This window comes from Rhinolophus sinicus, linkage group LG13, assembly GCF_036562045.2.
Source record: "Rhinolophus sinicus isolate RSC01 linkage group LG13, ASM3656204v1, whole genome shotgun sequence".
Lineage (NCBI taxonomy): Eukaryota > Metazoa > Chordata > Mammalia > Chiroptera > Rhinolophidae > Rhinolophus > Rhinolophus sinicus.
The window spans coordinates 31840648-31865686 of record NC_133762.1 but is presented as its reverse complement, the minus strand read 5'-3'; the positions used below and the strand labels follow the sequence as shown (position 1 = coordinate 31865686).

The 25039-nt window shown below is 39.5% G+C and overlaps 1 protein-coding gene across 10 annotated transcripts in view; it reads right to left on the bottom strand.

Moving 5' to 3' along the window:
* The window catches only part of ZHX3 (zinc fingers and homeoboxes 3), a 134472-nt gene that overhangs the window by 11551 nt on the left and 97882 nt on the right, over positions 1-25039 (bottom strand). The window contains exon 1 of one of the 10 annotated variants that reach the window (XM_074317288.1): positions 12103-12218. The exons of the other annotated variants lie outside the window; for them this stretch is intronic. The gene's annotated coding sequence lies outside the window, so the exon portion shown is untranslated. Of the gene's footprint in view, positions 1-12102; positions 12219-25039 lie in introns of those variants that run through there. 10 annotated transcript variants of the gene reach the window in all.

Sequence of the window (25039 nt, the reverse complement as noted above, 5' to 3'; positions counted from 1 at the left end):
CTTGACTTCTATCACTGGGGCCTTTTCACAGGCGGTTCAGCGGCAGCTGGGCTGTAGAATTTGAGTCAGGAGCCCCCCAAACACTAACAAAGAAGAAGGACCTGGGGATGTTTCAATACCATTTGACAGACTTCAGCCATGTGTTTTTGTTTTGTACTTCCCTCTGTATCCTTGCATTAAGTAACTCGGATTCAAAAACAAAAACGACAACAACAAAATAACCCTGTTTTGGACCTCCAAATTAATTCTGACCATGTCCGAGTAAGAACAAAAGATCCTAGTGTAATTCTTGTTTAATGTTTGGGCCAACCAGGGTTTTCTTTTCATAGCCTTCCCACACATGAGAACAAGATGACGCCTCTGCCTGGACCAAGCCAGGCCCAGAGGCCAAGTCAGAGGGAGGGGTGGCAGGGGGCACAGCCTCGCTATAGGAGCCAGGCCTCTCTCGGGGACGTTTCCCTGCCTGCTGCCCTGTCAAACCCATTCCCAGTTACAGAAGAGTGATCACCTCACAGGTACTGGCTGTACCCCGGACTGCTGTCACTCAGGTGAAGCCAAAGGTCAGCGGGTCAGGGGAATCCACAGACCCCTTACTTTTTTATTTCCTTCCAGGCCTGTATAGTTCCATAAAAGGAAAAACAACTATTAAATCTTTGGTCCATTTGAAATGCATTTCAAAAGCTGGGGTGACTGATTTGTTTACATGTAAAATAATTATAATAATTCTTTCATGAGATGCCTGAGAAAGTTTTTCTGTCATACCTATTATTAATCATCACTATCTTTCTTGTAGCAAATTATAAGACTGATAATGACTAAAATAATACAATTCTAATACCCAAATCATGTTATCATCAGTGTTTGGATTTGATATATTAGATTGGTGCAAAAGTAACTGCAATTATTTTTAACCTTTTAAACTGCAACTACTTTTGCACCAACCTAATAAAAATGTAAAGAAAATTAAAATATCTCTATTCAAATTCTTAGTAAATAAACAGAGCAAATGATTTTTCTGTTTGTAAATCTAACCCTGATGATCATAATAAGAAACAATTACTATTAAAAAATAGGGTGATATAAGGATAAACATATGCCCAGATCTAACCACTTGTCACCATTTCCCCAACCAATGTGAAATGTCATCCACATATTTTTTTACTTAATTTTTAATCGTAAAGATAAAATATCAATATTAAGTTAAATTTAAAAAAATAGAACCACCTATAATTTTGTATACCTTTCCATCTAGTGCAAATATTTTATACATATTTTTAATCATGATGGGTACAAAGGTGTTTTTTTCACTGAACATTATATTATAAATATTTTCATTAAATAAGTTTCATAATTATAATATTCAATAGCTTCAATAGACTTCATCAAAATTAAAAACTTTTGTGCTTCACAGGTCACCATCAAAAAAGAGAAAAAGACAATCTGCAGAATGGGAGAAAATATTTCCAATTCATACATTTGATAAGGGCCTTGTATTCAGAATAAAGAACTCTTACAACTCAACAATAGAGGGACAAAAAAACAACTAAAAAATAAGTAAAGGATTTGAAAATACATTTCTCCAAAAAATATATACAAATGGCCAGTAAACATGAAAAAGTGCTCAACATCATTAGTCATTAGGGAAGTGCAAATCAAAACCACAGTGAGAAATCACCTCACACCCGTTAGGATGGTTACAATTAAAAAAACAGAACACAAAAAGTGTTGGCGGGGATGTGGAGAAATTGGAACTCTCGTCACTGTTGGTGGGAATGTAAAATTGCATAGCTGCTATGGAAAACATTATGGTCTTTTCACTCTGTTGATTGTTCCCTTTGATGCACAGAAGTTTTTAGGTTTGATGTAGTCCCATTTGTATATTTTCCTTTGTTGCCTGTATTTTTCATGTGGGATCCAAGAAATTACTGGCAAACCCAGGTCATGAAGCTTTTTCCCTATGTTTTCTTTTAGAAGTTTTATAGTTTCAGGTCTTATATTTAGGTCTTTAATCTATTTTGAGTTAATTTTGTATATGGTGTAAGATAACAGTCCTGCTTCATTCTTTTGCATGTGGCTATCCAGTTTCTCCAGCCTCATTTATTGAAGAGACTGTCCTTTCTCCACTGTGTAGCCTTGGCACCCTTTTTGAGATCAAATGAGTTTATTTCTGGATTTTTCTATCTTGTTCCATTGGTCTATGTCTGTGTTTATGCCAATACCATACAGTTGTTTTAAAATAATTTTTTTATTTTTCAATTACAGTTAACATATATTAGTTTCAGGTGTACAACATAGTGATTAGACATTTATATAACTTACGAAGTAATCATCCCGATAAATCTAGCATCCATCTGACACTATACATAGTTATTACAATATTATTGACTATATTTTCTATGTTATACTTTACATCCCAATGACTATTTTGTAACTACCAATATGTACTTCTTAATCTCTTCCCCCCTTTCCCCAAACACCCTCCCATCTGCAACCATCAAAATGGTCTCTATATCTATGAGTTTCTTTCTGTTTTATTTGTTCATTTATTTTGTTCTTTAGATTCCACATATAAGTGAAATCATATGGCATTTGTCTTTCTCTGTCTGACTTACTTCACTTAGTATAGTCCTTAGTATAGTCCTTTAGGTCCATCCATGTTGTTGCAGATGGCAAGATTTCATTCTTTTTTATGGCTGAGTAATGTTTCATTATATATATGTAGCCCTTCTTTATCCATTCGTCTATTGATGGACATTTAGCTTGCTTTCCATATCTTGGCTATTGTAAATGATCCTGCAATGAACATAATGGACGCATGTCTTTTCAATTAGTGTTTTGGGTTTCTTCGGATAAATTTCCAGAAGTGGAATTATTGGGTCCTTCTTGTGTCTTATTATAGCCTTTGTTTTAAAGTCTATTTTGTCTGGTATAAGTATTACTACCCCAGGTTTGTTTGTTTCCATTTTTATGAAATATGTTTTTCCATCCCTTTGCATTCAGTCTGTGTGGCTTTCAATCTAAAGTGAGTCTCTTTTAGGCAGTATATGTAAGGGTTTTGTTTTCTTATCCATTCAGCCCTCCTATGTATTTTGATTGGAGCATTAATCCGTTTACATTGAAAGTAATTGTTGATAGGTATGTAGTTACTGCCATTTTATTATTCATATTTTTTATCTTTTTTTTTTCTTCTTCTTGTAAAGAAGTCCCCTTAACATTTCTTGTAATACTGGTTTGGTGGTGATGACTTTCTTTAGGTTTTTCTTGTCTGGGAAGCTCTTTATCTGTCCTTCAGTTCTAAGTGATAGCTTTGCTGTGTAGAGTAATCTTGGTTGCAGGCCTTTGCTTTTCATCACTTTGAGTATTTCATGCCAATCCCTTTAGGCCCGCAGAGTTTCTGTTGAGAAATCAGCTGAGTCTTATGAGAGCTGCCTTGTAGTTAACTAACTGCTTTTCTCTTGCTGCTTTTAAGACTCTGTCTTTAGTCTTTGGAAATTTGATTATGATGTGTCCAGTTGTGGGCTTTTTTGGGTTCATCTTATTTGGGATGCTCTGCACTTCCAGGGCTTGAATATCCATTTCTTTTGCCAGGTTAGAGAAGTTTTCCATCATCATTTCTTCAAATAGGTTTTCAATTCCTCACTCTCTCTCTTCTCCTTCTGGTACCCCTATGATGTGAACGTTGAAATGCTTGATGTTGTCCCACAGGCCTCTTAAACCATCCTCATTTATTGGGATCTTTTTTCTTTTTGCTGTTCTGATTGGGTCTTTTCCTGCTACCTTATCTTCCAAATCGCTGATTCGATCCTCTGTTTCATCTAATCTACTGTTGACTCCCTCTAATGCATCCTTCATTTCAGTAATTGTATTCTTTATTTCTGACTGATTCTTTTTTATGTTTTCTATCTCCATTTTTATGTTTCCGATCTCTTTGCTGAAGCTCTCACTGAATTGAGCATACTTATAACCAGAGTTTTGAACTCTGCATCTGGTATATTGCTCATCTCCATCATGTTTCTTTTTCTGGATTTTGGTTCTGTTCTTTCATTTGGGAGATGTTTCTTTATTGCCTCATTTTGGCTGCCTCCCTGTGTCCGTTTCTATGTATTAGGTAGATCTGCTGTGTCTCCCAGTCTTGGTAGAGTGTCCTTATGTAGTAGGTGTGCTGTGGGGCTCAGTGGTGCAGTCTCCCTGGTCACCTCAGCCAGGTGCTCGAGGTGTGTCCCTTGTGTGGATTGTGTGTGCCCTCCTGCTGTAGTTGAGCTTTGATTGCTGTTGGCACATCAATGGGAGGGGTTGACCCTCAGGCTTATTGGTTGTGAGGACTGGCTGTGACTACAGTGGAGGAGCTGCGGTGCAGGGGCTGACCCCATGGATCAGAATTCACTTTAGCAGGGCTCTGGTGCCTGCCAAATCTGCCCTTTGGGTGTGTCATTTGTGGAAGAGGTTGGGTGGTGCTCTGGTGTGGTCTGAAGCTGGCCATCAGGTATGTTGGTTCTGGGGCCTCTTGGGAGGGGCTCTGGTGCAGTCAAGGTCAGTCACTGCCTATGCCCTGCCTGAAACCACTTGGTACGAGCTTCAAAGTGATCTGCAGGTGGTTGCCACTTGTGCTGGTCTTGGAGGTACCTGGAAAAGGCTAAGCTGCAAAATGAGGCCAGCTACCTCTAGTGCTGGGCTTGGGGCTGCTTAGCGAGAGGTACAGGGCATACTGAGGCCAGATGCTGCTTGTTTGGGGTTTGTGAACCTTTGAGAGATTTTAGGAAACTCTGCAGCATGAGCCAAGACAGGCCATTTGTATGGAAAAGCCACTGGAAGTGGCTTGGGAGGGCCAACAAGTTGGGTGGAGGAGGGTCTCAGGGAATCACCAGGGCAGGGCCAACAGTGATAGCCAGGTTGATGGAGACTTTGATATGGCGCCCACCTGCATGTGTAGGCTGGGTTGGGGAGGGCTCAACAAAGGAACAATGGCTCCTGCCAGCAGTTGTGTCTGGGAGAAAGCTGTTCCTCCAGTCCTTGCCCTGAAGCCAGACAATTCAGTTTCTCCCCGTATGTCCCTAGTGCCTTTTGAGCTGCTCCCCCAGTGCTGGAGCTCACAGTGAGTGAGTCTGTCAGTGAGTAAGTCTGGGTGCAGACTCTTTAAGAGGAACATCTGGGACTCCAGCAGCCCTCTGTCTTACTCAGCCACAATCTCTGCTGGTTTTCAAAGCCAGAAGTTATGAGGACTTCTCTTTGCGGCACTGGAGCCCTGAGCTGGGGAGCCTGGTGTGGAGCTGGAACCCCTCACCCCACCGGGTGGACCTCTGCAGCCCAGATATCCCTCCTGATTTTCAACCACCATATGTGGGTGTGGGACCAGCCCATTCCCTATCTCTGCCCCTCCTACTGGTCTCAAAGTGGTTTCTTCTGCATATCCTTAGTCTCAGGACTTCTGTTCAGCTAGACTTAAGGCAGTTCTCAGTGATGGTTGTTCTATAGTTTATTTGTAATTTTGATGTGGTCATGGGAGGAGATGAACACAGCATTTACTTACTGCACCATCTTGATGGAGACTTTCTGCCAGTACCATACAGTTTTGATTATTGTACGTTTGTAAGGCACTTTGAAATCAGGATGTTTGAGGCCTCTAGCTTTGTTTTCCTTTCTCTAGATTGTTTTTGCTATTAAGGTCCTTTGAAAGTCCATATGAATTTTAGGACTTTTTTTCTATTTCTGCAAAAAAAGGCCACTGGGATTTTGATACGGATGTATTAAACCCATAGATCACTTTGGGTAGTATGGATAATTTAACAATATTAAGTCCTCCAATCCATGAACATGAGATGTCTATTTATTTGTGTCTTCTTTAATTTTATCACCACTGTTTTGTATTTTTTAGTGTACAAGTCTTTTGACTCCTTGATTAAATTTACTCTTAAGTATTTTGTTCCTTTTGATGCTACTGTAAATGAGATTGTTTTCCTAATTTACTTTTTGGATATTTCACTGTTAGTACCGTGTTTCCCCCAAAATAAGACCGGGTCTTATACCGTATTTCCCCAAAAATAAGACCAGGTCTTATATTAAGTTTTGCTCCAGAAGATGCATTAGGGCATATTTCCAGGGGATGTTTTATTTTTTCATGTACAATAATCTACATTTATTCAAATATAGTCATGTCATCTTCTTTTGGAACGTCGTCATAACATATTAAATGCGTCCGTCTGGCTGACGATCTTAACTGGGGCTTATTTTCAGGGTAGGGCTTATTTTCAGGGAAACACGGTATATAGAAAAAAATAATTCCTGTGTACTGATTTTGGGTCCTGCAACTTTTGTGGAATTCTTTTTTCTCTTTTTTTGTGGAAATTTTAGGGTTTTCTAAATATATGATCAGTTCAACTGTGAACAGAGATAATTTTATTTATTTCTTTCCAAGTTAGATGCCTTTTATTTCCTTTTCTTGACTAATTGCTCTGCTAAGACTTCCAGTAGTATGTTGAATAGAAGAGGTGAGAATGGGCATCCTTGCCTTGTTCTTGATCTTAGAAAAAACACTTTCAGTTTTTCACTATTAAACATAATGTTAGCTGTGGGCTTTTCATATATGGCCTTTATTATGTTGAGGTAATTACTGTCTATTTCTAGTTGGTTGAATGTATTTTAATGATTAAAGGATGTTTAATTTTTATCAAGTGCCTTTTCCATATCAATTGAGATGATTGCATGTCTTCTGTCCTTCATCCTGTTAATCTGGTGTATCGTATTACATTCATTGATTTTCCTTTGTTGAACCATCCTTGCATTCCAGGAATAATCTCACTTGGTCATAGTATATAATCCTTTTAATGTGCTGTTGAATTTGCTTTGCTAGTATTTTGTTGAGCATTTTTGTTGAACATGTTTGTATCAATATCCACCAGTTTTCTTTCTTTTCTTGTAGGATATTTGTCTGGTTTTGGTATCATAGTAATGCTGACCTCATAAAATGAGTTTGGAAGTGTTCCTTCCTCTTCAATTTTTGGAAGAGTTTGAGAAGATTTGATGTTAATAATTCTTTACATGTTTCGTAGAAATTTCCAGTGAAGCCATCTGGTCCTTGGCTTTTCTTTGTTTGGGAGGTTTTTGATTACTGATTCAATCTCCTTACTAGTTATATGTCTGGCCAGATTTTTTATTCATGATTCAGTCTTGGTAAATTGTATGTTTCCAGGAATTTATCCCTTTCTTCTAGTTATCCAATCTGTCAATGTATAATTGTTCACAATAGTCTCTTATGATACTTTTTTGTTTTTGTGGACTCTTTCATTTCCTGAATGAAAGGACTGCTGCCTCTTTCATTTCTTAATTTTATTATTGGATCTTCTCTCTTTTTTCTTAGTTTGGCTAACGGTTTGTCGATTTTGTTGATCTTTTCAAAAAAAAACCCAACTCTTTTGTTTTTTTCTATTGTTTTCCTATTTTCTATTTTGTTTATTTTTGCTCTAATCTTTATTATTTCTTTCCTTCTGCTAAGTTTGGGTTTAGTTTTTTCTTCTTTTTCTAGTTCCTTGAGGTGTAAAGTTAGGTCGTTGATTTGAGATCTTTCTTCTTTTTTTAATGTAAGCATTTACTGCTCTAAATATTCTTACTATGCATTTGTTGTATCCATAAGTTTTGGTATGTTGATTTTTATTTTCACTTGTTTTAAGATGTTTTCTGATTTTCCTTGTGATTTTTTCATTGACCCACTGGTTGTTCAAGAGTGTGTTTTTTAATTTCCACATATCTGTGAATTTTCCAGTTTTCCTTTTGCTACTGATTTTTAGTTTCATTCCACTGTGGTTGGAAGGGATACTTGGTATGATTTTAATCTTTTTAAATTTGTTAAGACTTGATTAGTAACATACTATATGATCTATCCTAGAGAATGTTCCATGTGCACTTGAGAAAAAGGTGTATATTCTGTTGGGTGGAGTGTTCTGTATATGTCTGTTAGGTCCAATTGTTCCTTGGTGTTGTTCAAGTCTAAACTCTCGTTCTTGAAAAGATTTAGCAAATGAAGGAAATGAAGGAAAAAAGAAGAAAATGTCCTTAGATAAATAATCTCTACCAGAAACACAGCAAATATTATACCTAATAGTGAAATATTCAAGTCAGAAACAAAATAAGGATTCCCACTATCATTATTTAACATTATAATGGGATCCAAGACAGTAAAATATAAAAGAAAGAAATGAAAGGAATAGACAGCAAAAAATGATGAGACAAACCAGTGTTATTTGCATATGAGGGGACTGTCTAGTGAGAAAAATCCCCTGAAAAAGTATTATAACTAATAAGAGAACTAAGTAAGACGAAATACATTTGCAACACACAAATAATTAACTTTCCCATATGCCATAAATAATCAATTAGGAAAGGAAAGGGGTGTGGGGGGAAGAGCCCATTCATATGAACAACCAAATCTGGAAAACATCTCAGAATAAACCTTATAAGACATGTGCAAAATCTATAGGATAACTACCAACTTTAATAAGAACAAAAAGACCTAAATAAATGGAGAGTCATAGCATATCTTGTGGGTAAAGATTTAGAATCATACAAACGTCATTTCTCTCTAAATTAATCTCTACATTTAGTACGATTATCATCACAATTGAAATGCCATCAGATAAAGCAAATATTTAAAATGTTAGTGGTAAAATCTAAGTGGTGAGTATATGGATGTTCACTATAAAATTCTTTCATTTTTCCTGTATGTTTGAAACTTTTTATTTAAAAAATGTTGGGGGAAATGCCATAAGGATTTTTTTATGGAATTTGACAAGCTGAATATGAAATTCCTCTGGAAGGTAAAAAGTGCAAAATAGATTTAAAAGTTTGAAACAGAGCTATTTAGAGGAATTTGCTTTATCAGATATCAAAATACAATTTAAAGCCTGAATAATTAAAATAATGTATTATTTGCATAAGAATTGATAATGAATGAATCATCTAGATGTATTTTGTATATATGGGGTTTTCAGAATATGAAAGCTGTGCTATTTTTAAATCAGTTGGGAAAGAAAGAGACAAATGAATAAGTATTAGGACAACTGAGTTCAATCCCTAACTCACATTATAAAGAACAATAATTTCCAGGGGAATTTAACAGAGAAGTTTAACAAGCAAAATTACAAACATATTAGAAAAAATATAGGAGAAGTTTTTTTTAGGTTATGCTGAGAAAGTTCTTCCTACACAAAACTCAAAATCTAGAAACCTCAAAATAAAAGGTTGATTGATTTGACTACACAAATATTACAAACTTTTGAATACTAAAAGACATCATTAGTAAAGTTTAAAGACAAGAGACATCCTGGAAGAAAATTTATAAAACATTATAATTTTAAAAAATATATGAATATTTCCAATGTATAAAAGCTCATATAAATAAGACAAAAATATTAGAAAAAGGGGAAAAGAAAATAAACAAGCAAAATATACAAGCTATAAACTAGAAAAGATGCTCAACCTCACTAGTAATTAAGGAAATAAAAATTAAATTAAAAATGAGATTTTTCTCCCCTTCTTTACAAATTGGCAGATATCAGAAAGACAGACCATATAGTATTCATGCACCATTGGTGACAGTATAAATTGGTGAAATTTTATGAAGTTCAATTTAGTAACATTCATCAATATTTAAACAGGCATATCCTTTTATCTAGCCATTTCATTTTTAAGAACCCATATAGTCTGATAAAGTACAAAAATACATGCACATAATCACAAAGATATTAGTAAGGTCATTCACTGCATAATTTGCTAGCATGAACAATGTGCAGTAAGGTAGTGATAAAACAAAAAAGAGAACATACTAGAAAATGAAATGCAGCCATTTAAAACGATTAAGACCTAACTGAACTGATGTGAATACATCTCCCAGACATATTTAAATAATAAAACATGTAATGTGCTGCATAATAAAATACATGATTTCATTGCATAAAGACCAATCTATGTACACTTGTATTTGTTTGACTATGTACAGAATTTAAAAGAACAAAGGATAAAGACTGATTCATTAAATAGTAAGTGACTTTATTAAGCAAGGAGAAGAACATTTACTTTTTTTTTTAACTTTATGCCTTCTATATTATTTGAATTTGTTACAATCATACGTTACTTTTAGTTTAAAAATAGCAGTAAGGGTTAAAATAAATAAAATTAATAGTGTCAGGGAGCAGTATACCCTGCAAATTGGGTGGCCAGCATATGGCATGATTGTGAGTTGCTCATTTAGAATTGAGAGATTTTAGTGTGATATGAATCATCCTATATGTGGAGAGGGCAGAAGGTGGGGTCCTGATATACCCACAGAGCCAAGGCTTTGTCCAAATGGAGCCCCTAATTGGTATCACTACCTTATCCTTTTTAAAGTCATTCAATTGGAACAATAAATGATAACTGTCATGGATTTACCTGTACTGGGCAGGTGGAGGGAATCTGACTACTCATTGTTTTCAAATATAGTCAGGCCTCCATATCTGAAGGTTCTGCATCCACAGATTCAACCAATCATAGATTGAAAATATTAAAAATAAAAATGTCACACTGTTGCTGATGTGTACCTAGTAGTTAGACCTATGATAGTTGCCTCTGTACTAAACATGTACAGACTTTTTTTCTTGTCATTATTCCCTAAACAATACAATGTAGTATTTATACAGCATTTACATTGTGTTAAGTATTATAAGTAATCAGTAATGATTTAAAGTATACAGGAAGATGTGTGTAACTTATATGTAAATATTATACCATTTTATATAAAGGACTGAAGCATCCACAAATTTTGGTATCCAAGGGTGGGGTGTCCAAGAACCAATCCCCCCCCCAATACCAAAAGACAACGGTATCAATTTCAAACTATCAACAGCTTTTACCACTTCAGTGGACCCTGAAATCCATGAGGATACAATTTCATTGAGGCAGAATCTTTAGGAAATGTAGTTTTGACACTTAAAAATAAACCTAGTTACAAACATCCTGAAAATTGCACATTTGTGTGAAGTTACACACAACAGCACTGGAAGTGACAAAAAGTTGTACTGGGGCCAGATGTGCAAACAAAACAAAACAAAGAACCCAGCAAGTTCTCATGTGAACTTAATCCAGGCTGAAAGTGACAATGCATGAGTACCTTTTAGAGTCTATGTTTGGCGTGAGTCAAGTGATCCCAATAGTAGTAGTAGCTGGTCCTGTGAACCACTGACATACACTCTGAATTAAATCAATGGGTTGCATCTCAAGAGATTTCTGAAGTATAAGATAACACCACACACAGATGGGTCTATTTGCACCAATGGCGCCACTGCTATGCTAGAAAGAAAATCTGAGACATTTCCATGACCAACCAGGACACTGGATTTACTTTAATTCCATCACTCACAGTGCTTCAGAGCCTGCAAAGTGTTTTCATCTCTCTTGATCCATCTCTATAGCCTCCTGAATTAGTTATTACCGTCCCTTACCCCATTTTAGCATTGAGGAGTTACTGAGCAAGAAAGGGGAGGTGATATGACCAAAGCCACACAGATTTGTGTGTGGGCCTGGTGCTCTGATTCTAAATCCTATGTTCTTTTTCAGGCCACATTCAACTGAAAAATAACCCACTACCTTTATTTTTACATATTTTTTTCTTTTTTAGATTTTGTTGGGAAGGGGAACAGGACTTTATTGGGGAACAGTGTGTCGTTCCAGGACTTTTTTCCAAGTCAAGTTGTTGTCCTTTCAATTTTAGTTGTGGAAGGCGCAGCTCAGCCCCAGGTCCAGTTGCCGTTGCTAGTTGCAGGGGGCGCAGCCCACCATCCCTTGCGGGACTCGAACTGCAACCTTGTGGTTGAGAGCCCACTGGCCCATGTGGGAATCAAACCGGCAGCCTTCAGAGTTAGGAGCATGGAACTCTAACTGCCTGAGCCACCGGGCCGGCCCTATTTACATTATTAATTACATTATTTTGAGCCTTTTTACAGATAGCTCAAAGATTTTACAAACTGAATTACTCCAGTGTTATTTTTTAAAATTAAAATGACAGGGCTATCAGGATCCTTAATATTTATAACAGTTTTACATAGTCAGAAGAAGGGATGTATTATTTACACTTACATATGACTAGAGAACTCTGTTACAGTGGGACTCAGTGATTAGACCAAGGATAGGTCAGCAGGAATCTACAGCAAAACCAACACAAGGGAAACCGTCCATCCTCAGGAATGTGTGTGGGCAGGACCCTGGCAGTCCAGCAGATCCGCTGGCTAGAATCATCAGATTTCTGCTGAAACAAAGGAGTCACAAAGAATTCATCTGTTTCTAAGCCTGTATCCTCAAGTGTCAAAGCAACATCCAGTCCAGAGCTGGCCTCGTTTTGCTCTCTGGATACGTAAGGGTCACAATACTTTCTACACTTAGTAATCACCATTCAGCTGAGGGATCAGGGCCAGAACTCTCCACTTGTCTTCCCCCTCAAACAAATCTTGTTTCTGTCAAGTCACCAATAGAAATATCCTTCTCCAGTCAGATGTTATCACCTCTTTAATGAACACTAATTTATTCTTTCTCAAACTCAGAAAGATGATGATATAAATACAGAGGCCTCAGTATTAAAGGGACTTTAGAGACCACATATTTCAACCACTCGTCTTTGCATGAATCATCTTGAAAGCATCACTAGGTGTTTAGGATAGCCTATACTTGAATATCTCTGAAGACAGGAAGGTCAGCATCTTCTGAGGTTGAAAAGATGTTGGAAATGGTTCCGTGTAGTAAGCACCCCCCAAAATTATCTCTCCCTGTAAGTTTAACTCACTAAATTTAATTATTTACTAAAAAAATAGTTAAGGACTCACCCCAAAGCAGAATATACATTCTTTTCAAGCACACATAGAACATTTTCCAAAATAGACCATATGTTAAACCATAAAACAAGTCTCAACACATTTAAAAAGATAAAAATCATATCGAGCATCTTCTCTGACCACAATGGTATGAAAATAGAAATTAATTACATGAAAAAACTGAAAAACACACAAATGCCTGGAGGCTAAATAACATGCTACTAAATAATGAATGAATCGACAATGAGATCAAGGGGGAAAAAATCAAAAGATACTGAAGCAAATGGAAATGAAAACATGTTGACCCAAAATCTGTAAGACACAGAAAAAGCAGTCCTAAGAGGGAAATTCATAGCAATACAGGCCTACCTCAAGAAACAAGAAAAATCTCAAATATACAATCTAACCTTTCAGTTAAAGGCACTTAAAAAAGAACAGTAAAGTCCAAGTGAGTAGAAGGAAGGAAAGAATAAAGATCAGACCAGAATAGAGTCTAAAAATACAATACAAAAGATCGATGAAACCAAGAGCTGCTTCTATGAAAAGATAAAATTGATAAACCCTTAACCAAGAAAAAAAAGGAAAGGATCCAAATCAATAAAATCAGAAATGAAAGAAAAGTGACAACTGACACCCCAGAAATACAAAAGATTATAAGAAAATATTATGAAAATTATATGCCAACCAATCAGTCAATCTGGGAGAAATGGATAAATTCCTAGGAACATACTATCTTCCAAGACTGAATCAAGAAGCAACAAAAACTGTGAACTGACCGATTACTACTAATGAAATCTAATCAGTAAACAAAAAACAACAAACAAAAGTCCTGGACTGGATGGCTTCGCAGGTGAATTTTACCAAATAGCCAAAGAATAATTAACACTGATCCTTCTCAAACTATTCCAAAAAACACAAGAGAAGGGAAAGCTCCCAAGCTCATTTTATGAGGCCACCATTACCTTGATTCGAAAACTAGACAAAGACATTACAAAAAAAGAAAATTATAGACCAATATGCCTGATGAACATAGATGCAAAAATCCTCAACAAAATGTTAGCAAACTGAATTCAGCAATACATTAAAAAGTTAATACACCACAATCAAGTACAATTTATTCTTGGGATGCAAGTTTGGTTCAATAGCTGCAAATCAATTAATGTGCTACACCACATAAATAAAATGAAAGATAAAAATCACGATTGTATCAACAGATGCAGGAAAAAAGTGTTTGACAAAAATCCAGCATCCATTTATGATAAACTCTCAGTAAAGTGGGAATAGAGGGAATGTAGCTCAACATAATAAAGGCCATATACGACAAACCCACAGCTAACATCATACTTAACAGGGAAAAGCTGAAAGTGTCCTCCTTAAGATCAGGAACAAGACAAGGATGTCTACTTTTACCACTTTTACTCAACATAGTACTGGAAGTCCCAGCCACAGCAATCAGAGAAAAACAAAATAAATAAAAGGCATCCAAATTGGAAAGGAAGAAGGAAAACTGTCATTATTTGCAGATGATACTATATATTGAGACATGATACTATATATTGAGAACCCTAAATATTCCACAAAAAAATATTAGAACTGATAAAGTAATTTAGTAAAGCAGGATACAAAATTAATATTCAGAAATAGATTGCATTTTTATACACCAATAATGAACGTTCAGAAAGAAAAATTAAGAAAACAATCCCATTTACAATTGTATCAAAAACAAACAAAAAACCCTAAGAATGAATTTAACTAAGGAGGGAAAAGACCTGTACTCAGAAAACTATGAGACACTAACAAAGGATACTGAAGAAGATACAAATATATGGAAGCATACACCATGTTCATGGATAGGAAGAATTCACATTGTTAAAATGTCCATACTCCCCAAAGAAATCTATAGATTCAGTGCAATCCCTATCAAAATACCAATGCCCTTTTTCACAGAACTAGAACAAATAATCTTCAAATTCACATGGAACCATGACCTCAAAGAGCCACAGCAATCTTGAGAAAGAAGAACAAAATTAGAAGTATCATACTACCTGATATCAAACTATACTACAAAGCTATAGTAATCAAAACAGCATAGTACTGGTCTAAAAACAGACACATAGATCAAAGGAACAGAATACAGAACCCAGAAATAAACTCATGCCTATATAGTCATTTAACCTATGACAAAGGAGGCAAGAACATACAATGGGGTAAAGACAGTCTATTCAATAAATGGTGTTAGAAAAACTGGACAGATGCATACAAAACAAAAGAAACTGGACCACCTTCTCACACCATATACTAGAAAAAACTCAAAATGGATTAAAGACTTAAATGTAAGACCCAAAACCATAAAACTCCTAGAAGAAAACATAGGCAGTAGACTCTGTGACATTGCTCTTAGTAATATTTTTTTCCCGCTATCTCCCCTCGGGCAAGGGAGACAAAAGAAAAATTAAACAAGTGGGACTACATCAAACCAAAAAGATTTTGTACAGCAAAGGTAACCATTAACAAAACAAAAAGACAACCTAGCAAATGGAAGAAGATATTCGACAATGATACATCTGATAAAGAGCTAATACCCCAAATTTATAAAGAACTCATGCAACTCAACACCAAAAAAAACACAAACAATCCAATTAAAAAATGGGCAGAGGATCTGAATAGACATTTCTCCAAAGAGAACATACAAATCGCCAACAGACATATGAAAAGATGCTCAATGTCTCTATCAGAAAAATGCAAATAAAAACCACAATGAGATATCACTTCACACCTGTCAGAATGGCTATCATCAATAAATCAACGAACAACAAGTGCTGGCGAGGATGTGGAAAAAAGGGAACCCTCATGTGCTGTTGGTGGGATTGCAAATTGGTGCAGCCAGTGTGGAAAATGGTTTGGAGGTTCCTGAAAAAATTAAAAATTGAACTACCATATGGCCCAGAAATTCCATCTGGGTATTTATCTGAAGAAATCCAAAACACTAAGTTTAAAAGATATATGCACCCCTATGTTCACTGCAGGGCTATTTACAATAGCCAAGATATAGAAGCAACCCAAGTGCCTGTCAATGGATGATTGGATAAAAAAGATGTGGTACATGTACACAATGGAATATCACTCGGCCATAAAAAAGAATGAAATCTTACCATTTGTGACAACATGGAAGGTATTATGCTAAGTGAAACAAGTCAGACAGAGAGACGAACCATATGATCTCCCTAATACGGGGAATCTAATACACAAAATAAACAAACAAAACAGAAACACTCACATAGATAAAGAGAACAAATTGATGGTTGCCAGAGGGGTGGGGGGCAAGGGAGCTGGATGAAAAAGATGCAGGGATTAAAAAATACAAAATGGTAGTTACAAAATAGGCACAGGGATGTAAAGGACAGCATAGAATAGTTAATAATGTTGCAACAGCTATGTATAGTGCCAGGTGGATACTAGACTAATTGGAGGAATCAGTGCATAAATATAAATGTCTAGCCACTATGTTGTACACCTGAAACTAATATAAAATAATATTGAATGTCAACTGTAACTGAAAAAAATAATAATTTTAAAAAATAGTGAGGACTTAGTATGTTCTAAAGTACTACATGGTAGGTACTGGATACACAAAGATTTTTTAACAGATGCCGTCCTTTACTCAAGAAGCTAATACTTTGTTGTGGTTATTAGTCTATTCAGCAGTATTCTGGGGCTGGCTCTCCTTCTGACACACTTGATTACCCTGCCCACCAGAAGGCCGGTGTAACCAGTGAAATGTAAGAAAATGTGTCATCTCCAGGGAAAACTTTAGGAGAAAGTACATCCTTTGGTTCACTATTTACTTTCTGACAATGTTCCAGACTGTGGCTACTCTCTTAGCCTGAGCCCTAAAGGGAGAACTAAAGCTGACCCACAATGTACACACAGTGTTAGCAAGAAATAACCTCTGTTGTTTTAAGCCACGGAGGTGTTTGGAGTTGCTTTTTACTACAGCATAACCCAGCCCATCCTGACTGATACCCAGTATAAGGGAAGCCAGACAAACATATTACCAAACTCAAACACTAAGCCGAGCATTGTAGCAGTGGCTTGCACAAGATTCCTGTGGGTGTACAGAAAGCTTAGCACCCACCTAGGTTTTCTGGAGGACCTGGGGGCATGGCCCCACAGAGCGGGCAGCCTTGAATGAGCAGTGGAAGGGTGAGCAGATACTGCCAAGTAGACATGTTGAGAAAAGGGTTTCTAGACGGAACACTTGACGCAGAGCCACACAGGGAAGGAAAAACATGGTGTGTTTGGAGAGCTACGAGTTCAGTTTTGCTGCACAGGAAGTCTGACTGTGGTGAATTTATCATGAAGCTAATGAAGCTGACACTTCTGGGACCCTCACTTGCACAGGTACCTTCCAAGGTATCTATACTTTTATAAATTCATACTCATGTTCTTTGTACTTGTTTTCTTTAGGACAGCCTCCCTCCTAATGTGCAGGTTCCACAAAGCTGGATCTGCTTTTGACGGGGTGGAGGGGGAAAAGGAGGTGATTACAGGTCCACACAGCAGATTTGCAGACCTATTAATCTTCCACGTAACACCTTGTTCAACATTTGAAAACAGGAATCATGTTCCGTAAGAGCCTTCTTTCTGCCCAAGCCAATCGTCCTCATCCTGCACTTTGTGTCATGGGTGGGAATGTCTGCGTTTCCCTGAACGTGCTCTTGTCTGTCTCTGGCCCTCTAAGAGTGAATCTAAGTCTCATTCTCCAGATGTAGTCTGAACGTGTTTATCACTGTCCTTAATGACGTTTCTAGTGTCATACTTCATCCTTCCTTCCATGAGAGTTGGTACCCAAATGATGCCAGATTAGTTATCCTGTGATATTCCCCAGAAAAACGTGGAGCAGTGCTCTTGGATTTCATTCACATCACCAGTACCAGTACCAAACCACATCACGTGTTGTTTCAGTTTAGGTTTGGCAGACTGTGAGGAATAAGTTTCATAGAGAAAAGAAGATAATTCACTTAACAAATGTTTACTACGTGCCTGCCCTGTGCCAGGCACCGTTCTGCATGGGTAAGATAAAACAGAGCTATAAAAATCTGTGTGTCTGGGGGAGAGACAATAAACCAAACAAGCAGATGGAATTGTGTGTTCAAGAGTAGTAAGTGCAATGGAGGAAAATAGGCAGGAAAGGGGGCAAGGAGCATGGTGGGTGGGGCGGGGATGAGGCTGCAGTTTTAAACATGGTGGTCAGAATGGCCTCGCTGAGAACGGGACACGGAGCAGAGACTCAGAGGTGAGGGAGTGAGGGAAGAACGTTCGTGAAAGAGGCACAAGCTCGTGCAAGGACCTTGTGGTGGCAGCATGCCTAGTGTGTTCAAGAAGAGCAAGGAGCCAGGACTGCCGAGGCGTCTGACGGAGAGCAGGAGGAGACAAGGTCAGGTTGGTGAGGAGGCCGCCATGCGGAGCGAGCCACTGTGACGATGGGCTTCTCTGACATGGGCGCACCCTGGGCGGGCTGGGGGCAGAGGCCCGATGGGCCCTTGTCCTATAGGACACCCCTGCTGGCTGTGTTGAGAACAGACTGAAGGGAAAACCAGTGGAGAAGCAGGACACCTGTCAAGAGGTTATGGCAGCATTCCAGGCAGGAGATGACAGCAGCTGGGAGCAGGATGGCAGATGGAGGGAGAGAGCAGTGGTTGGGTTCTGGGTACATTTTGAAAATAGAGCCAACAAGATTTCCTAAGGGACTGGATGAAGTGCCAGCATTGTGTCCACAGGAATCAGGGATGACTCGGACAGTTCTGACCTAAGCAACTGGGAGGATGGCACAGCCATCCGCCAAGATCGGTTTGAACCTACAGGCTTACTGCGGGAAGCAAAAGCAAAGCTGTGCTGCTAAGACTGGACAGTCCCTTGCAGGTGAAAAACTGGATTGAGCTGGTTTGGTCATAAGCATTTCAGAGAACTAACGGCTCAGGCGGCTAATGAGCGGGGAAGCTGTGCAATGGCAGTGTTCCCAGTGAAAAGATCCTGGTCTTTATTAAAACTTGCTTGAACCCACAGAGAAACTGCAGGACAGGGTGGGGGGTGGGGAGCGTGAGGGGCTGGGGGAGGCTGGGAGCAAATCCGGGTGCCATGGAGCCAACTCCTCATAACCTGCGTCCTTGGAGGTGTGGGACAGCTCCTTCCAAAGTTAGACATGTTAGATTAAAACGTCCTTGCATCCTAAATCTGGTTCCAAATACAAAAGCAAATTACTTTATTAAATTTAAAACTAAAAATTAAAAGATGCAATATAAATGGTTTGTTCTGGATGTGGTTTTACTTCTGAATTACATTTATTTTGTTTTAATTTTTCCAGTGTGGGCCAGAGAGTTTACAGGCTAAATAGCTTGAAGGCTGAATCGCTCCAGAATATTCATTTAGAAAGGAACTCTCTGGCTCTCCCCCTCCTTCCAGGCTCAGTCCGCACTGATGACCTTCTTCAATGGCCTAACTACAAAGCCCATCAAGATCTTTCACACAAGAAAGGATGCCCAACTTCACCCACAGTAAGAGAAACACTAATTAAAATCACTCTGATTCTCTTTCTTTCATTTACTTCAGAAAAGCTTGAAAGATTTGACAGTATACTTAGCTGGCAAGGGTTTGCGAAAACTGCTTGCAGGAGTGAAAACTGGTAAAATCTCTACTGAGAACTATGAAACAATAGCTAACAAACTTACAAATGCCCATTCCCTTTGATTCAGCAAGTCTGCCTCTAGGAATGTATATAGATACGTGTGTAGTAATGCACGTATATGGTAATCCACTATAAACATTGTAACAGCAAAGGATTGGGAATAACCTAATTGTCACAAACAGGGGAGGGGAATAATATGCATCTGTGAAAAAGAACAAGCGAGTACTTTTTATCCTGCTGTGGGTTAATCGTCAAGATATCTTGATACGTGTTACCTTTTTGAAAAGCCAAGTGCAGAAGAAAGGTATACTTCTGTGTACACACTCTTAAAATATCTCTAGGCAAACTCATGGAACTAGTGGTTGCCTCTGAGGAAGGGAACAGAGAGACGGGGAACTTTTTTCCGGTGAACTCTTAAATTCTGAACAATGTGAATGTGCCCTGTATTCTAAATAAAAACTCAAAATGTGATTAATATATAAATGGAAAAAATGTTAGCACGTTTCCCAAAGTGTGTGGGTTGTTACAAGCAACAAGTGAAAAAGTGAGTGGTTAACAGGGCTGAAGCAGAAGTCCTTTAAAAACACTTGACTGGAGTCAAATACCAGATAGAACTCCTTTACTTCCAAGTTTCTAATAAACACAGATGGGCTTCGGGTTTAACTCCCGTGGTGGTACATGGGCACTTCATCTACAACTAAACGTACTCCAGCCGCCTCCAGCTTACAGCCGTAGTTATAAAATAACTAGACATTCCCAGACGGAGGAATGGGAGCATACATGCAGAGCAACCCCTGTCCCAGCTGAAAAATCCTATAGCGACCGGATGTCCGGTCCTCATTTGAGTATCTCCAGGGTCTGAGAGCTCATTATCACTTGTAACAATTTATGCCAAAGTTCCTTTCTTAGCCAGACCTGATTCCCAGGTTTTAGATCTGACTTTTGAACATATGCAGAACAAGGCAACACTCTGCACTATGCAGTCAGTCCACTCTTTTTCTATTGACCAGTCTTTCACACACACAGTTGGAAATCGGCATTCCATCCTTTAGTGGCCGCCTCTGCAGAGTAAGCATCCCGAATTTATCCCCCACTCGCCAGTGACCTGCTCTGTGAATACATTCTCATTTGTCCATGTGTCTCTCAAAACGTGGCAGGCAATTAGAAGAACTGGACAAGCACTCACGACGTAGCACAACCAGAGAGACGTAAACAGAGGCAGTGGTTTTCAATCCTTCTGCTACCACTACTAGTATGACCAGAACCCGACCTGGGTCCGAGTACTATCTTCTTTCTCTGCCGACACAGATGGGGAATTGGAGGCCCAGAGTGGTGAAGTGACCAGTGGGACAGCGGAACACTGCTGGAACTTGGCAGCACTGGGGTTCTTTCATCACAAGGCCTTGTGGGCACACATTTTCACACACTCATTTACAGTTCTGATAGAGGAGTGCTGGGCTTCCTTCCCCTTTGCCTCTTTGAATTCTTCCTTCTTGTCTTAAAGAGGGAATGTCCGTTTCTCGCCCTTCACTATAGCCACGCCACCTGGGATCACAGCTCTGTGGCCAGTGCGGCTCTGGCACACTGCGGGGGCCTCTGTGGTGACGGCATCTGGAACCATCACGTCCCTCACACCTCCCCCTAAGTATCGCAGCCCTGTGAGACCCTCTCTGAACACCCCTGTTAAGTGACCTGACTCTGTCCGCAACGTCCACGCTAATGAGTCCTCTATCACAGCAGCCTATAGTTTCTCTACATTTATCAAAATGTGTCACAGGATCTCTCCTCCTCCTCCCCCTCCCCCTCCTCTTCCTTCTCATTATTATTATTAGTGTCACTGGATCTTTACTGACTCCTTCTCCTGCTCATTGTCTCGCACCCTGACTTGGCTCGAAGCTCTGTCCAGTCAGGACCTACATCCACAGTATCCTCAGCACCCAGCACAGCGCTTGGCACAAAATAATGGTCTTCCCTGAATGAACGGCCGCTGAGGATGGAGTTAAGAACTCGAGTATCAGACAGAGCTGGCTCTGCCCTGCCGTTATGCACCGTGTATTCCTGGGCAAACGACTTCATTCCTCCTGATCAGATTCCTCAGTGGTGAAACGGAGACAGTCGTGCCAACTTGACAGAGCTGACACGACGTTCAGTGACAGAGGATTTCGCATGCCTCCTGGACATGTGGACATGGTGAGCGCTCAATAAATCATAGTTACCGCAGCGATTGCTGCTGCTGTCCTTCTACCACCTCCCACTCAGACGACAACTGACTGTTAACAGCAAGAGGTACCTCAACTATTCTAGCTGCTCACTTTGTTTAAGTTGTGGTAAAACACACACAACATGTACCGTTTAAATGGTTTTAACTGTACAGTACAGTAGTGCTCACTCTATGCACACTGTGGTACGACAGATCCGACTTTTTCATCTTGCAAAACGGAAACTCTGTATCCACTGAACAACTCTCTTGTCCCCTCCCCTGTCCCTGGCAACCACTTTCTGCTTCTGAGAGTCTGACTGCGTTACGTACCTCATGTAAGTGGAACCATGCAGCGTTTGTTTCTGTGTCTGGCTTATTTCACTTAGCACAATGCCCTGCAGGTGCATCCATGTTGCAGCGTGGGCCAGGGTTTCCTTCCTGTTTAAGGCTGAAGACTATCCCATCGCTGTAGCGACCACATTTTTTTTATCCACTCATCCGTCGATGGGCAGTTAGGTTGCTTCTCCCTTTTGGTTATTGTGAACAGTGTTGCTACAAACATGGGGGTGCAAATATCTGTTTGAGACCCTGCTTTCGATTGTTTTGGATAAATACTGCTTTTCTTTAATCTGCGAACAATCCAATGGTGCCAGCAGAGCAGCACCAGTCATAGTGGTCACAGGTGTCTTCACCTTTTGGCTCTTGTCACCAAATCTCCCTCGCAAGCTCACTCCCTAGTCCTTTCTGGTGTCCTCCAGCTTCCTCTATTTTTAAGTGAATTCCACAGGTCAAATGTCGAATTTATTTCCTTGTCAAGAAGAAAAGGTAGCTACTAAACCTTTCCTTCTCTGTCCCTGTTGGAAAATCTCCAGGTCTCTTGTCCAGAGTAGGGCACTGCCCCAGGCCTGGGCAGAATGGAGCTGCAGGAGCCACTTCCCAGCCCTCCAGCGACAGTTCGGGGCTGTGGCACCACCTCAGTCATTAGCCCACAACAGTTTTAATAACGTTCACTTTATGAGTAATGTTTTGAATGCTGTTAGTATTTCATCAGGGAGTTATGAGTTTCCCTTGACAAGTAACATTAAATAACATTCATTGGGTTTATCAGTCTTATGACTTAGAGGCAGGATATGTCTGTGCAAATCCACTTCCAATCTTATAATGCACAACAAAGGGACCAACTGGATTTGATCGACAAAGTTCCTTCCACGTTTTCCCAGGATGCTTCAGGATCACGGTCACTTTCAGATCCTTGTCCTGACGGTGGCAGAACAGAGGCGTTGAGCACCAGACGGAAGACACACTGGGCACCTCTGGGGACATATGGCCCTGCCTTGAGGAAGCTTAGGGTGGCAAGGTCACCCAGGGGAAAGGAGGAACGACAGGAATCAACACCTGAGCCTCCTCCGGTCTGGAGAGCAGTCAAGTCAATTATAAACCAGGAAAGCAAGAGTGACTGTTTGCCAAATGTGAAATTCCAACAATTATTGCTTCACAACCATTGTCGAACTGGGAATAAAGTACATACTATCTCCTTATTCCCACCTCTTCCTAGGACACAAGAGGCCACACACACCGGCACGCACGTGCACACACACACCCACCACTGACACACTCAGGAGGGTGTTTGGGGAGATGTATCTTCTGGCGCAAACTGGTAAGCATATTTATTTTCTTTCCATGTAATTTCAGGAGCCTAAATAAAATGTTTCTAAGAACTTCTCTTGATGTCATAAATGAGGACTGATGTGATGTACTTGCCATCATAAGCTACGTGAAAGCTTTATTTCTTTAACTGTTTGTAAACTAAAGGGGTGCTTTAATATTATGTGTTGGTTTGATGTTGTTGTTTCTATGATAATCTTGGACAACAAAATTTTATCTGACTTTACTTAAAATCCCACTTAACTCTCATAAGAATAGAAACCATCCCCTTAATTGGCCCTCTCACATCCCCCCGCCCCCGCAGAGCCAGCCTCCATCCATCCTTCCACTTATCCAACTTCCTCGCTCAGTCAGTCTTTGGCACATTCATTCCTCCCATTCTGCCCAAACGCCTGCACTAAGGTCACCAGTCAAGTGGCTCTTTCCTACTCTTTGGCGAGTCTCAAAGCCATTCAGGCCCCAGAAGAGGCACCCATGTCTCTACAAGCTCTCCACAAGGGAGCAAACTCACCCCTGCCCAGGACTTTGCAATCTCCTGTACCCACGTGATTTCCACATCACCCTTGCCAGCCCTGACCTATCTGCCAAGCTCCAAATCCATTACTTCCAATCCCATTGGTCCCTGGAGGTTTTTAAAAAGTACACACATAGTTTCTGCCTCTCCTTACGTTGGCAGTCACCCCTCAAAAAACAAACAAAAAACAAACCTACACAAAATAAGCAAACCAAAAATTCAGCCCCCATGCCCCCTGCCTAGATCTTCATCTCACATCCAGATCCAGAGTTCCAAGCAAGAGATCTGATCTCAAAAATCACTCCTGCAGCCTTTATGCAGCCCTGGCCCATCTTCCCCTTATCCGGCTGCCATCAAATCCTATGAATCTAACAATGTTTCAAATCTGACCTCTTATCTCCATCCTTGCGAGACGCAGTCCAATGGTTGAGGGCTTACGCTCTGGAGCCAGACAGGCCTAGTTTATGTCCTGATTCTGCTGCCTAGAAGCTTTGGTGCTTGTGCTTTCTAAGTCTCCAGCTCCCCCTCTGTGAGTGGGGATAATGGACTCAATCTCTGAGTTGCTGCAAAAATTAAGAGTATGGTGTAAGGGGAGCAACACCAAGCCCAACACATAGCAAGTGCACCATGAACAATGGCTACCGGCATCACCCTGTGGCTTTTACCATAATTCCGTCCCTTGTCTGTTCTGGCTGGGAGTCTTATCACAACCCTTCCAACTCCAAGTCCTTAGTTCTTTCTCCCCTTTCGTCCACCTCTAACATTGCCACCAGGATCAACATCCTGAAAAGCAAATCTGTTCACATCGCTCCTTGATTTATTAAAGCATTCCTGCTGTCTTCTTACTTCCAATCAGAAGACTCTATACTCTACACGCACATGCAGCTTGATACCCTGGCCACGAGCCACACGTGGCTATTCAGCACTTCAACTGAGGCCTGTCCAAACTGCGATGTATGGTCAGGGTCAAATACACACTAGATTTGAAGACTTGGTGTGAAAAAGAATGCAAAGTAGCTCATTAATAATTTTTTTAATAGGACAGAGTTCTTTATTTAAAGCAGACAGAACAAATGCTGATATAGTATCTTTTAAAAAACCTTTAAATTCCCTTTTTGAATCAACATGCTTATGTTTTTTGGTAG